Source organism: Xiphophorus couchianus, chromosome 2, assembly GCF_001444195.1.
Source record: "Xiphophorus couchianus chromosome 2, X_couchianus-1.0, whole genome shotgun sequence".
NCBI classification, from domain to species: Eukaryota; Metazoa; Chordata; class Actinopteri; order Cyprinodontiformes; family Poeciliidae; genus Xiphophorus; species Xiphophorus couchianus.
The window spans coordinates 16,393,174-16,408,251 of NC_040229.1; the positions used below are offsets into that span (position 1 = coordinate 16,393,174).

The 15,078-nt window shown below is 35.4% G+C and overlaps 1 long non-coding RNA gene across 1 annotated transcript; it reads right to left on the reverse strand.

Annotated features, from left to right (window-relative positions):
* Window positions 1–9,031: 9,031 nt before the first annotated feature.
* LOC114151915 (uncharacterized) lies at window positions 9,032–11,534 on the reverse strand. The gene is made up of 2 exons (XR_003597044.1): window positions 9,813–11,534; window positions 9,032–9,400 (listed from the first exon to the last, which is right to left on the reverse strand). It is a non-coding gene; the product is annotated as an uncharacterized LOC114151915 (long non-coding RNA).
* Between the last annotated feature and the right edge of the window lie 3,544 nt (window positions 11,535–15,078).

Below are 15,078 nucleotides of genomic sequence, written 5' to 3' on the forward strand. Positions count from 1 at the left end.
AACTTGATCTTAATTCTGGTGATGTTTTTTTAAATTATTATTATTAGTAGTATTTTAATTATATTTATATGAGGAGAAAATATAAGAAGAAAGTCACCCCTACTATATTTGTGATTAGAAATTATTTAAGTGTTTTACCTTCACTTTGCACCACTAGGACAGTGCATGCCATTTTCCAGTCCCATTTTTCTGAGGGCTGTGGCCAAGTGAAATTGCAACTAAAAGTTCCAACTGTTAAGGAACAAAGGGACCGAATATTCAGCAACAAAAGAAAAATATATATTTGAAAAGGTCAGACAAATTGATGAAAAACTATGGTGAATAAGGAGTGCGGAAAACACAAATAATTTAGTCTGTCATTGTTTGTGGAAATGAGATGGCATTGTGACGCCATCTTTATTTAGAAAAGGTAATATAAAAGTTCAAAACATTTCAGAAAAAATAAGGTTTACATAACCTTGTTCAAGTGCTTTGAGTAAATTGATATATACACGCTTTGTTTATCCTAATGTGAAACTTTATGTCTAGCAACACCCCACCATAGCACAGTGATGTGTATGTAATTTAATATATTTACATGGCCTGTCACACAAAAAGCGTTATCTGGTAGACCCCTAATATACTTTGCAAGATGACATGATGGAAAACAGACAGCCAGACACGTCCTGATCCATCCCTAACCACCAGTAGTAGTTTTGATCTGTATGCTTTGATTCTTCTCTTTCTGCTGCTCTGTTGCCTTGGTCTGCAACTTAAAATAACAGGGAAAGCAAAAATTTGTTTAGCTTGAGTGGATATTCAAAATGTTTCAATCTCAGGGTTCTAACTGCAAAAATTAGGTGCAAACAAAGCATGCACTATTTATTTGGCAACATTATGTATTTTCTTAGAAAAATCAAAAGATAAGATTAATTTTCATCACTTGAAATAACGTAAGCCTAAAGACTCTCATTGTGGCTGAAGTTGAGTAATCATTAAATGCACCAGATCAGTGTAATAGAAAAGAACAGATGATAAGCCTGTCAGCAAATCAAAGTTCTCAACTATTCCCAAGAAAGTCACTGCAGGAAGAAGCGAATGGAGTGGAGTGGAGTAAGATGCCCTTCTGGAAGAAGCTGAATGCAATAATTTTAACTAATTTTATCTAAACCACATCAAAGCACTTAGAATAACACATCAGAGCCTTGTGTCTATAAGTGAAAATGTCCCACAATCCTTTTTTTTGTTGCCGAATAGGACTCATTTCTTGTTATATGGGAATCCAACTAAAGTTGCTATTGTTGCAAATCTTTATTTATCCACTATTGAAATAGGAAATTTGTCAGTGTTTGTGTTTTATTTGGGATGTAAATGGTTTAGGAAAGCGGTATAATCAAAAAGGGTCTGAGGATAATATGTTTTATTTTAATCTATCCCTTTTTTGAACAGTCTGCTTTGCATATATGATGAGTGACTCTTTGAAGGTAGGTGCCCCATGGTATATATACCTTTTGCACAAACTTTGGAAATAATGTACTTAAACCTTTTACACTGCATTAGCAATGTTTTTAAATAACAAAAATGATTGTTTTTTAACTGTATATAATATCAACTCTTCTAGCCTGCATATATCAACCTATCACATACTCCCCCCACAACATAGATGTTGTCTTCAGTATCAGAACCTTAGCAGCCAAGCCATTGGTAAATACTAGGGACGCACCGATCCACATTTTTCAATTTCGATACTGATACAGATATCCGATACCAATCTGATACAGAAAAACAGTGCTGAATTGACTTCAGTATTGAATTGACTTAAAGCGTTCATTTTTTTAAACACAGACATAAATGTACTTAATTACAAATTTATTTGATAACTCCGCACCAGTAAGGCACATTTAAATACATTAATAGATTGGTCAAGCTTGTAAAAACAACTCAACTTTAATTTGTTCGGTTAGTGCAATTAGGAGTATAACAGCCAATTAAACGTAAACTGGCAAATACAATGGGTTGACAATGTTTGTAAAAATAAACTGCAACAAGCCTCTTTCAAATGGTTCAGAAAGAAGGTTTCTGATGAGGAGATGAGGATCAATCATGTCAAGTTTAATTATATAGCAAATTTCAGCAGAAAGGCACTTTTTATGATGTAAAAAGTGCTTTACATCATAAAGACACAAAAATGCAAAGTCATAGAGCACAGTCAACAGTTAAAGCATTACAGTTTAAGTGCCATTGTTATACATCAGAATGTTGGTTAATATTTCATTTATAATGTTTCAAAAGCAACAGATGGGTTTTTAGTCTAGATTGAAAGGAGCACAGTATTTGTTCCAACTTTCAAGTTTGTCCAGATTTATGGGGCATAAAAGCTGAATGCTGCTTCTCCATGTTTGGTTATGGGGATGCAGAGTACACTAGAACCAGAAGACCTGAGTGGTCTGGAAGGTTGATACAGGAGGAAGTGGACTTCTCCACCCATCCTTATGCTCAAGTCCATCTTGTCTTGTCTATCAAGTTCATTAAGTAGTCCATCATCTCTCTGTACAGTGACTTTGGTGCAGAAAGGTATGTCTTCGAAACTGGTTAGGTGTCTTTTAACAAAATGTCAATTTGCAAATCCTTCACACATTCGATGTTGTGTGTTTTTGAAAACAAAACTGATTCCTCTTTTAACATTCGTTGAACAATCTTTTGTTGACATCCAACTAAGACAGGTTAACAGGGGTCCCGTTGCTAACTGATGGGAGTGCATGTGGTGTCCTGGGTGTAGATCTTGTAGACGGCAGCAGATTAGAGATTTTTTTTTTAAGATGTTGGTGGGATAAATAGACCCCACTGACTGCAGAGTACCAATAATGGTTCTTGCTGATAGTAGTCATGGTTGGTAGAGTTTTGTGAACTAACAGTAATCTTGGGAATAGACCCAGCTTTCACTGAAATTAAAGTGTCACAAAAGTCTGGGCTATCCAGTCACTGTGGATTTTCACATGGTTCAAATATCAGTCTAATGTCCTCTGTCTTAGCTTCTACCCTACATTCAATAAACACTGAACTCCAGCTGGGCACATTCACTCCCATTTGGTGTTTTCACATTGCACTCGTACTTGTTACTCACTAACTGCTTTTATAAAGGTCAGGGCTTTGTTGCTTCTATTAAAATCTGGAAAGGCTAATTCGACTGTTCTCAGAAATTATCTTTTCCCCTTTAGTTAATCCCATCTTTCATCCTTTCCAAAACCAAGTGCTTGATAGCATTAAACCTAATAATTGGACACTGCTGCTGTTTACCTTTAAGTTCTAAAACAGGTATGAGTAACTCTTGAGTCACTGGCTGTAAGATTAAATAGTACCTCAACCCACCCCACATACCGCACATCTGTACCATTGGCTGCTTCTAAATAGAGAAGTTCATTCATGCAACTAACCTCAAGCATTGTTCAGTGGAACCTCAGGGAAGTTTGTGTCTTTCCATGACTCATCTGTGGCACAAACCGTGACCAGAGTCCCAAAGTGCTTCAAGCATTTTGCTGCTCAAAAGCACGTAATGAGACATTTTCTCACCACTAACTGCCTGATTGTCAAGTTAAAACCGCAAATGGTACACTTTTGAATGTATTTACCATCTCCACCCAACTAGCACGCACCCTGCTAAGAATCAAGTGCACCCATCCCTTTCACTTCTCAAGCTCAGCAGCCAAATCTGTAAGGTAACTTGGCACACCTGTGCTCACAATGATCTCTCTTCAGACAAAGAAGCTTTCCGTTGAGGAACGGAAAGCTTCCTCAAAGACACCACTGGTAGCAGTAGACATTATTCACAGTTTACATAATTTGAATTGCATTCAGAAGACCAAAATAGATTTGTTTGATGAAATGTTTTTCATGTGTTTGGAAACAAATGAATTGCACTGTTTGGAATATAGTTTATTTATTTATTCACTATTAACTTACAAGTAAATTATTGAATCATTACTTGAGAAACTAGTTAATTAGTTAAAGTTAAAATTAACTCATTGTGATCTGTAATTAATAATTCTCCTATCTGTAGGTTTTCAACCTACTCTTTGGCTACTCTGACCTATTCATGTGAATCACTGCTCATTTGACCACATGTTTGCTCATATGCTGTCGATGTGATTCATCTAAAGACAAGAAAAAGAAAGGATAAATAAAAGATGTCACTGAGATGAGTTGTGACTCTTTGGAGGAAGGAAGCTTTGTCAAGTTTGGGCAAAAGCTGAGGTGGCTTAAGACCGCAAAAAACTTGACCCTGATGGAAGGTATTTTGTCTTTTTCACACCTTTTCCCTTTGACTGGGTTTTCAGACTGGTACCCTTACCACAGGTTTAGGAATTGCATTTGGTTTTGTGTATGGATCATTGCTTCCCTTGACACTTTATGGAGCAGTAAAAGGCACGTTCATACACTGAGCAACATTTTAAATGCTGGAACCTACCAGGGTTACTGCTAATTTCAGACTAAAGTTCACCTAGTTGTGCTGTCAGTTCAAACTTATATGTGTGTGTTACTGTTATGTGTAGAACATGCAGGGATCTATAACTGGTTTAGGGTTGACACCTGTTGTTTTGGATGTAAAGTTGACATGATTATTATTGCTGTAGTATAAACCAATTTTCTCTTTAATACATCAATTGTTACATGTTTGGTATTTATATATAATTGATTTACAGTAACATATTTTCACAATAAATGCAATATACAATGTGTTATGGACAATGCATACAATTTTCAGGCAGAGTAGGCCACTGGTTGAAACATTTTATTATTGTTGAAAGCAGGGTTAGAAAAATAGATGTCTGAAAAAAGTTTAATCTGTTTTTGTATGCATTGAATATTCGCACACTAAACCTATGCCATAAATAGGTTAAAAACATGGCTAATTTTGTGTTAATACATAAACAAAATTAACACAAATTTTGTTAATTTTTTGTGCTATATATAACTGTATATATAAAATTATATATTTTATATATAATTTTGTCAAGTAAAATGTTGACAGATTGAAACTAGATAAAGACTAAAAGTTTATAGTTTTTATTATGAATTTGAGTCTTAAGATAGGTCAATTACAGAAAGTGAGTGGGATTTGTACATGTATGCTATAAATGTGGATCTAAATAATGTTTGAGATATACTCCTTATTTTTATTCATGTATTTACTTTTTTTTTTTGCAGCTGGCCACAGTGAGAAGACAAGTTGCCCCACTAATTACATTCAGTGTGAGGAAACCTTTGCTTCAGAAATTGTTGGAAATTGTCTTTAGTAGATCATATTTTTAGCTATTGCAGGCAAATATGTGACAATTGCTTCTGCCTTTGCAGATTCTACATGCCACACCTTAATAACACTATAAGAAATGTTTTTATTTCTTAAAGAGTCTTTTCTACAAGAACTCTTTTCTCTCCATAGCTCACTGAATGATGCTGCAGGTCGACCTTAGCAAACCAAAAACTCCATCTTTCTCAAACTGGAGCACAAGAAAAAGCCTCTTTTCAGAGAGTGGGAGGGCAGAAAGACCTAGTCTGGTGAACATGGCATTTCAACAGTGTTTCAACACTAATATGCCAACAGTATGGAAGGACTCTAACTGTGCTTTGCTGTGGTGATTGCCTACCACGCCCATTCTTTTGAGACAATTATGATGTGATGAGGCACACCACATATGACCTTCATAACAGAGATAACAGGACAGCTGGATTCTTCCAAACATTGCTTCCAACAACCTATGTCTTAAATAAAACTTTTTGCCATGATGGTAAGTTCAAGTTTTTAACTAAGCCCATTAGTTTTACGGTTTAAACACTCTTCCTTTTTTTTTTCCGACCGTTAAGGGTTTACTTTGTTTTTAATGTTCTGGCTTATGGCTCAACCGGTGCTACATAGCTTAGTCACACCGTTTTGGTACAGAATTATATGTTAAATTCTTTTACATGACTTCTACCTATGGAGACCCTCAGAATCTGTGCTTGTCCATCAAAGTGTTTGCGGATCAAACCAGGACATTCTCTTGCAGTGGCCACAAAAAACATTATTTTTTCCTGGCTCTAAACCAAAATGAAAAAAATAATACAGCAATGTCACCTGAAAATAAAACAAAGGCATGTTGCAGACGACAAGAATAGTTTGTGACATAGAGTAGACCTAAACATAGTAAACATTTACACTAGACTGTTTTTGTGGATTTAGGTTGCTCCTTCATGCCAGCGTTGGGCTCTGAGGAAGAGGCCCTTTCACATGATGTCGCACAACTTCAGTTTGAAATCCATGCAGCGTATCCTCACTACCGGAGGAGGGAGTTTACGCAGTCTCTGGTCTCCGTCTGCCCCAAATACACCTTTATTCTTTGCCATTTTAACAAAATAGTAAAAGATTATTAAGGCTCCTAAGAAGGCATACTTCATTAGCCTAAAGTATACATTGAGATGTAATTTAAATCATACTGAAATTTCAGTATATTTAGTAGTTTACTTTTAAGGTAAGCTTTAAGTGAATTTTAAAAATTTCTATTTTGAGCATATATTTTAAAATACTGTATACACAAAATATCTTTAAAAGCATATTGTTTCTTTCTAACACTTGAGCAAATACGCATTTTGTTCACTTAAAGTATATTTTTATTTAATATATTTCTTAAAAGTGTATTGTGGTACAAATATATTTAAGTGTGTTTAAAGTCATAATGTCAAAATTGGTAGAAACATGCTGTTAGTATACTTTGTATATATTTATATTTAGTATACTTAATACTTAGTATACTTAAAATGTATTTATGCAAATGTAAGTATATTTCAAATATACTGAAGTTTTTTTGGGGGGGGTTCAGTAGGACAGAGCAATGCCGCTGCAACCTCAAGTTTTGCTACAAGCACAAATATTGCCATCACATGATGGCAATATTTGTGACAAACCAGCAACAAACCAGAATTACCAGCAACACGACAGGAGGCACAGACAGGTGGCACACCTTGCTGACACCAACATCAGCACTCAGAGCTGAGGTTCTCTGGCACATGAACACTGCAGCAACTATGGTAAGTTAAATAACACCAACTGCAACATAAACAGATGGCAGTGTGAACACACCCCAAAATGAAAATACCATTGCAATTTTAAGAAAAGAAGCAAAACTTTTATCTGTATGAATACAGCATTCATCAGCTGATACCATTTAATATAGACACAGTGTATCTTATTTACATCCAGAAATTTTGCGAATGCGTTGGAGTGCAAAAAGACTATTCTGTTACACACCATATCTGCACAGCAGTGGTAGAACGATTCTATTCACAATATAAAGGATTCGAGGATTTTTATTACCATATAATTTTGCAGTTTTTTTGCTTAAGGTGCAAAATTTGAACTCGGGTCCCAGATCAAGAATTCTAATAAATAAATAATTGAGTATAGTTTACACGCATACTTTATATGTGTGTAAATAAATAAATGAAAAGTATGATGTAGCTGATGGAACCTAGAGATGTAGGTATCATCAATTTAGTACAGTGCGTCACAGCAAAGGGAAAAATAATGCAGAAAAACAGCTCAGAACCACTCATTTTTATTTTCATTTTTCTCGCTCTCTGTATTGGCTATGCTGTGTCGTTGCACAGACACAGACTGAACACAATACCACTAGCATATTCAATATTCAACATTAAAAAACACGCAAACATTTCCCACACAAAGAACAGAACATTCTGTCCATTACAGCATCATATTTTCAGGCATGATGGTTTATTTTTGGGATTATTAATAGGTGATTGAACACAGTGGTGGTAAATTAGCTCTTTTGAAAACCTGCATATGTCAGAGAGTTTGTGTGCGGGTTGCCTTTTTTTTTTACTGAACCTAAACACCCAAATTCACAGCACAGCTACATGTAAAGGTTGTCACAGCCAAGCTAGCATAATTTAACTATTTCCCTCACCCTCACGATTTTTTTAATTAAAACTTGTTCCTGATCTGTATAAAGAGATACCCATGGACCTTGTTATCTAGTTGTCGTAGTGTTGGCAATTAGTTGAGGTGCAGTATTCTGCTAATATATACTGGTCAAAAAAATAAAGGGAACACTTAAACAACACAATATAACTCCAAGTAAATCAAACTTCTGTGAAATCAAACTGTCCACTTAGGAAGCAACACTGATTGACAATCAATTTCACCTGCTCTTGTGCAAATGGAACTTTGTACAGAACAAAGTATTCAATGAGAATATTTCTTTCATTCAGATCTAGGATGTGTTATTTGAATGTTGCCTTTATTTTTTTGAGCAGTGTATATATTACATATACATATATTCTAATATTCTGTTGGGAATTGCTTCACCCAGGCTATTTTCTTTTTGAGAGATCGTCTCAAATAACCAAGAAAACCGAGTTGAAATCAACAATTCAATTTATTAAAGCATAAGTAAGTAATAATGTATTGAAACATCAGAGAAATAGTTCACCATTTCAGCGCTGGACCATTGCTATGAGAGCTTAATTGAGCAATCACAAAGTGGCCCCAGACATTAGCTTCCAATTTCTTTTTGTTCCCAGATAAGCTATGCCCTAATATGGGTGTTCCCATGTGAGATCATTTCCTTAATATTATGTGTGTATGTGCATGCATTGATAACAAGAAAAACTTTCGAAATAAAAACACAACACATCACATCAATAAAAAGCAGTACTCATTAAAATAACAAAAACGTAAGAAAGTAAAAAATTAAACATGCAAACACAATCCTATAACAGAATAAAACATAGGCTTGTAAAATTTGAATGCCATTGCATTTTGTTTATTTTCTTAAATAAATTTCATAAGTCTTCTAGAAATGAGTTTAGAATATTTATGTCTGTGAGATCTTAGTCAAGACAAAGGCACAGTTACACGTTCAAGTAAGTGGAATAAGTTTTGTCTAACATGGACCATCATTTTACCTGGGTCTGTACTGTGAATCCACCGCTACCCCCAAAACAGGCTGCTGCTCAATCTTGTGTAGGTAGAGAAAATATTGTAGAGATAGTAAAATAGGTAGTACACGGTAGTAAATTCAAATCTAGGATTTGTGTATTAACCCAGGTGTTCTTCAATATTTAGGTGTGTCTCTGGCACACACCTATTTCAAATAATTTGGCCACTAGGAGGACTTTGTAGGATCTGACTGCATGCTGAGAGGGTACCTCAGCCTTTTGATTCAGGTGTGCTGAACCAGGGGCATCTACAGTAAAAGTTTCCAAACACCAGCCCTCAACAATAGAGTGAGACAGCTCTTTTAGGATATGTACACCAAAGTACTCACTTGATCAAAATGGACAGTTTGTTGATCCAGTATTTTTAGAAATGCTTTGCAGAAGAGACCTGGTGCTGCCATCTTTAATTCTTCAAATGTAAAGAAAACATCTGTTGCATAAAAAGTGGAAAAAGCATGCTCAGATCATAACAACCTAAATCCACAAATAAAAGCCCAATGCAAAAGTTTATTATTTTAGGATTAGGTCTACTTTATGTCACAAACAACTCCTTGTAGTCTGCAGTAAAACTTGTAAATATTTATTGGTAGGTAACAGTTTTTGTTGTTGTCTTTTTTTAATTTTGGATTTGAGTCAGAAAAACCACCACTGATTGTGATCACAGCAATTGCCTTTCGTGATTCACCTAAACTGTACCAAAACGGTGTGATTAAGCTATGTAGAACCAGCTGGTCCATAAACCAGAACATTAAAAATAGAGTAGAAAGGTAATGGTCGGAAAAAAAGGAAGAGACATGTTTAAACAGTAAAACTAATGAGCTTAGTTAAAACCGTGAACTTACCATCATGGCAAAATGCTTTATTTAAGATGTAAGTTGTTGGAAGCAATGGTTGGTAGAACCTGGCTGTTATGGTATTTCTGTTATGAAGGACATATCTGGTGTGCATCATCACATCACATTTATTTGTTTCCATCATTGTCCCTTTTTCTCCACCTGACTGTGGGTTTAAGTATCTTCACAAGTACTCAATCTTCATCTTGCTTGATATCAACGAGTAAGTCATGAGGGTATTGAAGCTTGTTATTTTCTTCCTGTGAAAAGACACAAAGAGACAGAGTAGAAATACAAGGAATAGCAGATATGAGAAATGTGGATCTTAAAAGTGAATTTGTGAGAAATTTAGAGAAGAGAAAACAGATTGGTACAATAATGTGATCAATAAAAAAAACCTGTTGAGAAAAAAAAAAAAGAGTTCAGATTTCAGAAGCGCTTTACACATCAGTATACTTTTCATCTGTCTTTCCATAATAATATGCAATATGGACAGGTGGAGAGGACTTTCAATATTCTGATACAAGTTAAATTTGCATCAGTCTATACTCAGCAAGCATGACCATACACTTCTCTGTGACTCTACCAACTCTAATTAAATGTGATAAATACAGCTACAATTGAACCTGATTTATTTTTCTGTTCTTAGAACAACTTTGTTTCCTTTCTGGATTTGAATGTGATAATCTGCACAATAATCTCCAAACTGAAGAATGTCTTTAAAGTATTTTTTTTATAAAGTTTCAACTAAAATGTCCCAAAAAATTTTACATTTATTTGGCATTTCAGTGAATCAACTTAGGAAGAATAATAAAAGTTTCAGCTTTAAAGAACTGACATGGCGCCTGAATCTGTAACATTCTCAAAAGTATTTTGAATATATTATATAACATCTACAGATAACCTGATGCAAAACACCATCCATCGCCAGTAAACCTTAAATTATTTTAGACATTGCATACCTTATGACACTATGAATTGCACATTTGACAGTTGTGGTTTAATCCTTCTACTCACAAATTATTTAATAGATTGTCATTGCTGATTTCGCTCATAAAACAACCTTTACAGCTGCATAAAATCTGAGCTTTGGTCAATTTCAAAGTCTGTCTGCTTTTCAGCACATCATCTGCTGACTCAGGTTTGCTCAGTCCAGATTTTCACATTTAAACGTCATTCAGTAGTCTGGAAGTCTAGACGTTCACCAGTGCTGTTGTGAATGGCAGCAGATGAAAGAAAAGTGAATTTGAATTCCCATCATTTCTGTGACTCACTGAAGCAAATCATATTAAATGATATTCCAGGATTCAGTGCTGCATGTGGACAAGTGACCTGATGTTGTGTCGAACCTGTGACCACTCAGTCAGAGGCTGTAATGGCTCAGAAGAGCTTGAGCCACCTTGAAGTCTGCAGTTTTTTTATGTCATTTACTGGTAACAAAATTTCACAATTTCCCCCAATGTTGATCATCATAAGTGCTGTGTAGAGTTTGTAAAAAGAAACACGCTATACTTGGTGTGACTCATGTGGTCCAATAAGTCATGTGACACACTTTGGCCATAAAATAATAATGACGTCTTGGACTGCATTCCTGCTCTACTTAACAAACTTCTTGACCGGCAGGAATAGGAGTTGACTTAGGAGGTTTTCTTCTCAAAAGTTAGTTTTAGCTTACTGAAATGTCTCTCCCCACAAGCAACAGTCATAGGCAACACGTAAAATATACATGAAGCAATCCAGACTTCTCAAAAAATGCTATGTTGTTGCATTGTATTCAAGCTGCAGTATATAACTTTAATAAAAAATATGTTTTCTCCATATTTGTTAAAGCTGTCACCATGTTGTGACAGTTTGTTATGAGACAGATAATCTGTGAAAACAATCAATCTCCTTCACCTCGTCCCTGAATTACTATTGCTAGCTAAAGTAATGCACCATTCTGGCCAAAACAACCAATCAGAACCAGGAGGAGGGTCTTAGCGCTGTCAATCAACTTCATTCACTCACTGCTAAATGTGCTAATGGTGGATAAACAACATATAATTACAGGAAAAATGTTTATCTGCTTTCACTGGTAGCTATGCTAACTAGACCAAGCATTTACAACAGGCTATGCTAGCTGCAGCATAGCACAGAGCGAGGGGGAGAAAGGATGAGCAGCCGAATAAGATTGTGATCGACAGCACTAAAACTCTCCTGCCACTGACTGGTTGTTTCTAGCACTTTGAGAAAGCAAAGGAAATAGATTTTACACAGATTATCTCTGATACCATACTGTCACAACATAATGACAGTTTTAACAAATATGTGAAAAATATATGCATTTTTATAAAAGTTACACACTGCAGCTTTAATTTCACTTAGGAGAGGGAAGGTCAGGAGGGACGTGGGTTAGAGCTGATGGTGACTGAGTCATCTGTTGTTAAGTGGTAAAAGGTACAAGTGACAGGTTAAATATATGAATATCTTGGTAATTGTTTTCCTTAATTCATTAAATGCTAGTGAAATGGGGGCAAACAGTCTGTAGCTAAGCTAACTATGCTAAATGGTTGATAATCTCAGTCTTGGAGAAAAATTGGGTTATAAATTGACATGCTTACCCTTTTCTCTCTCCCTCTCTCTACTTTTTATTTTTGAAAACCTGATTTTATCATTTTTCTTAGTAGCATAGTAACTGCTAGTCTTTCTTCTCTTCTACTGACTGCTGCTGAACACCATCACCGCTCCAAGCAGGAACGAACCGTTTCATGCATATCCAGGGGGGTTCAGGGCAAATATGAATGTGTGCTGTTTGGTCTGGGAGTGGGAACATTAATTTTTTAATGCTAAAAACAATTTTCGAAAATACAATCTGATTAATTTTGTAATTGACAGGGCCCCAATTTTTTTTATTTTTATTTCTATGAACAAAAAATAAACAAATAAATTGTGGAGGGCCCCCTGTTGGTCAGGGGCCCTTAGAATTATCATAACCTTTCCCCCCTACAGGCGCCCCTGTATAATGGAAAGTTTTAAATCAAAGCACATTCCAATAATTTGGAAGTTTTTGTTCACAAAAGCGTCCCATCTGATTTGACACAATTCTACAAAGGAGAAAGAGCAAAAATCTTGTTCTGTGTAAAGCTGGTATAAACTTACCCCAAAATATTGCATCAAAGGTGGTACTAACTTGGGGAGGCAAAATAAAAATAAACCTCTCACACCATAGGCCTAGGGTGTCCAGAAACTAGTCTGAACTCACAGCAACTTTTCCAAATGACTATTTGATCACAAAACAAAATGTGATGCATTTACATTGGCAAGAACACTGTTTTCTTAAATTGTATAACTGAATCCAATGGAGATTTGCCTATTAATTATTGCTTTGGGTTAATTAAGACAGTAAAAATATACAAATTCTGTCATAGTCTTATTTAGATTCTTCTGACTTTTAGTAGAAAAAGCCCTGTGCCATGAAAAATTTCCTGTGTTGAAAATGCTTTTATGTATTTTTCTTGGTATTATGAGGTTTGAAATTTTGCTATCATGGCATGCCTACTATTAAGCCGTTTCTCAATACCAAAATGTTTTCTTGAACATAAACTACGGTTGAAAATTATTTTTGTTTTCTATTTCAGTCAGAATGACAGTGTGACATTAACTGTCCTGGCCTTGCATTTTGTCTAATTCGTTAAAATTGACTGTACGCAATATAAAAGTTTCCTTTACACTGATATTCGAGATGTTGATGAGGCGCATCTGATTTTGACGCCACTTTGACGTCAAATGGTGGAAAAAGGGAGAGCAGACTGCTTTTACTCATTCCAGATGTCAGGAAAACTATTTTCACATGTGATGAAACATGCTCTGCAACGCGTTGAAAGCTCAAGAGAGCTAGTATGAGAAATGTTTCTTATCTTTCCGTTGTTCAACATGATTCAAACTATTTCACTTGTAAATAGGCATAATAGTTTTTCTGCTGCTCCTAAAAGCAGGTCCATTTGTGGATCTCCCCTCCCCCATCTGTCCCCAACAGCTTTGCGGACTATACACCCTATAAACTCCCTAAAAACTGAATTAGAGTTGCTTTCAAAAAACACTCAGAATGTGTCTAAATTCAACACGACTGTAGTTAACAATTATACAGTAAAGATGGTGACAACTATATTAAGCAATCTACTGAACCTTTAGAAATTCTGCGTATTTCTTTGTAACATGATTTCCAATTCATCATGCACACTAATGAATTACCTATTGTTGAAAATTACAACTCGATCGAACCATCAATACTGTAGTCATTCATCAGTATCAAGTCATGTTAAGTGTTTTAAATTTCACAAGTATCAAACCTAAGAGGTGCTGGGTTTTTCCCATCATGCCTTATTTTTAAAAAGTAATGTATTTATACAACATAAAAGACACAGTGGCAGTTCTTGCATAGGTGATGCCGTACGCAAGTTGCTTTTTAAGATCCTCCGCCACCCACCACATACGCAAAAATATATACAAAATCTCCTGTTTTATTCTTGCAAATGGAGTAAAACGTGTCAATAATCATCATTCAATCTGTTAGAATAAAGAATTAGGTCTGTTGTTCACCAGAGTGAAAAGGAATCTTACTAAATTACAGTATAAAACAAAACCTATCACAAAAGCAAGTTTCAGAAAAAATAGACAAGTTGAAGTGAATGTCTGTGGATTGGTCAGTTTTCTGAGTTAAGAATGCTGATCCCATTTGGAACACAACTTTTACTTTTTAAATGGACTGTCTGCAGCAGCGCCATAGAGCATGCAGGATAAGGTGATGGGCAGAAGTGAGTAAGTGGGATGGGGGTGGAGGTCGAAAAGAGGTGAGTAAGAGATGACTCAACAGCCCTCTAATATAAGATACCCTGATGAAGGCAAACAGTGTCACCCATTCAAATGCCAAGTGAGGTAAGATCCACTCTTTCTGCTTCTGTTTGAATGTCTTATTTACTATGTTGAGGTGTTTCCCACTCTGTGTTCACTATCAAACTTGTTTATTATATAGTTGTATTTATCGTTTATAAGTTAACTTTGTGATTTTGAGAAACTTATTTAATTGACAGATTATAAGAAGCATGTTGTCACAATATTGTTTTTTCAACCTTTTTCCTGCCTGATCTAATCATACTTTCTGGTACTTTCAGACTACAAAATTAAAAGTACAGAGGGGAAAAAAAACAAAAAAACTTTGTTAGCTAAACTCAGTGAACTTTGATCATGGCACACAAGTCAGAGAACCACAGAGTTCTTTATATTACTAATATTTGCT